Source organism: Monodelphis domestica, chromosome 1 (assembly GCF_027887165.1).
Source record: "Monodelphis domestica isolate mMonDom1 chromosome 1, mMonDom1.pri, whole genome shotgun sequence".
Classification (NCBI taxonomy): Eukaryota; Metazoa; Chordata; class Mammalia; order Didelphimorphia; family Didelphidae; genus Monodelphis; species Monodelphis domestica.
The window spans coordinates 10217896-10220256 of record NC_077227.1 but is presented as its reverse complement, the minus strand read 5'-3'; positions in this window follow the sequence as shown (position 1 = coordinate 10220256).

Genomic DNA, 2361 nt, shown 5'->3' with positions numbered 1-2361 from the left:
CAGCCCTGGAACTTGGCTAAGTGCTTTTATCTGGAGAAGAGAAGAGAGGTGAAATAGCCCCAGCACTGGATCTGCCTCACCGGTGAGCGCTCTATCAGATCAGCCACCCCCTCTTCCCACAGTCTGAGCTGTCATTCTGACTCTTGAGGATGCTCTGAGTCAGGTTGCATAACTGTGATGTCCCATTAGTGACGCCCACAGAGGGAGCCATGTCAGGGCAGGAGAGAAGCAAGATCTGTGTCTCTTTGGCAGAGACAACACAGGAAGGACAAATGTCTCCTTTCGGGGACAGAATGCTGGGAGGATGTGGGGTGGAGGGGGAGAGGCTCCATGGAAAAGCGGGGAAGGAATCTTCCAGATTCGGGTTTGTACCCCCACTTGACTGCGTGACCAGGGAAGTCTCTTCCCCTCTCTGGACCTGGGTCCTCACATGAAGACCAGGGGAGCATGGGAGCAGGAGACGAAGGGAAGTAGGGACAAAAGGGCCCCGACCACTCATGTGGAAGAGAACGAAAACAAGACTCGGGGTCCTTTGCCCCAAAGCATGAAGGGCTTCATAGAGGAAAGCTGCAATTTGAACTCGGGCCTCTTGGCTACAGACTCCAGGCTCTTCTCCCCTGACACACCACAAATGTCACACAGAGAACTTAGATCCAAAGGGTTGGCTCTGACCTCCCAGCGAGTCATTTGTCCCGGGGCCGCACCGGCACCTGCTTGCTTTATGGTCAGAGCCTCTGGATGCATGTGTGGCTTTGTTCGAGGAAAGGAAAGGAGGTGGCCCTGGAGGGTGGCCACACCCATACTTCCCATGGAGAGAAGACATGGATGCCGGCCTTGGGGGAGCCACTTGGCCTTTGGGGTTGATCGCGTGCCACAGGCTCAAGGAGGAAGATTTGGTGTGGTTTGTTCTCACCATCTGCCTGAATGGTAGCATTGAAAGTCAAAAGAGCCCATCAAGGCCATCTGGTCCAGGGTCTTCACTTTTCAGGGAGGTAGCAGGATTCACAGGGTCCTAGAGGAGTGTCCAGAGGAGCTCCGAAGCTGTCTGGTCCAAGCCACTTATTTTACAGGTAAGGAAACTGAGGCCCAGGAAGGTAAAGGGATCTGCCCAAGGTCACATGGGTTGTAAGCAGCAGCAGCAAGATCCTCTGACTCCAGGGATCGTGCTTCCTACTGTACCCCGCTGCCTCTCCTGACTTGATGAAGGTCTGAATAGACTGGAATGTAAAGCCAGGTTCCATGGTTCCAAATGCCCAACTTTGGGGCGCTGCCACTGCCTGAAAACTCACTTCTGTTCTGTTCCAGTGTGCTTGCGAATGTCCCGGGAGGAGGAGGCGGCCCTCTGAGCAGAACTGACCAGCCAAATGCCAGAGAGGACGAGGAGGCAATAACGATTGGGACCCGTTATCCCTGCCATGCGGCGCAGGAGCAAGAGCCCACATGGAGAGAAAGGGCCCTGAGGGCTGCCGGAAGCTGGTTTCTGCGGTTGCTAAGGAAACCAGCGTGCTCAGAGGGCAGCACACCTGAGGGGGCAAGTGAGATGCTGGAGGGAGGCCTGATCTCAGCAGCAGCCTCCCGGGGCTCATGGCAGATCTCTGCTCTCCTTCCCTCCTCCTCTGTCTCCCCCTCTCTTTCACTCTCTCTTCCTCTCTTCCTCCCTCTCCTCTCCTCTTCTTTCATGTCATTCTCCTCTTTCTAGGCATCCCTCTTTTCTCCCTCCTCTCTCCCACTCTTGCTTCCCTCCTACCTTCTTTCCTCTACTGTTCTGTCAATCCCTTTGCTCATGTCTTCTCTTCCATCCCTTTCTATCTACAGGCAGCCTCGCCCCCATGGCCCGGCTCCTGCTGTCCTGGGGATCACCCAGGCTCCAGCTCAAGGCGATCCGCCACCTCCCCAGGAAGGCCGTCCCCCTTTGCCCCCGACAAGCCACTTGGACTTCTGAGCTTTGATTTCTTTACCTACAAAACGGAAACAATAATAGCACCCGCTGTATGTCCAGGGTCATATGATAATACACGGAACCACGTCGTAAACATTCAAGCATTTGATAAGTTTAACAAGTAAAATGACAATTGTCGGCTACTGTTTCTGTTAGGACATTTAATTCAGCGAGATAGTACTGCCTGGAGTCAGAAAGACTTGAATGCAAATCCAGCCTCAGACACATTAGCAAGGGGGAGTCACTTCACCTCTGTCTGCCTTAGTTCTTCATATGTCAAATGGGGATAATAATAGCACCTACCTCCCAGGAGGAATTGTGAGGATTTAATGGGACTACTATCACCACCACTACCACTACTACTACCACCACCACTACCACCACCACCACTACCACCACCACCACCACCACCACCACCACTA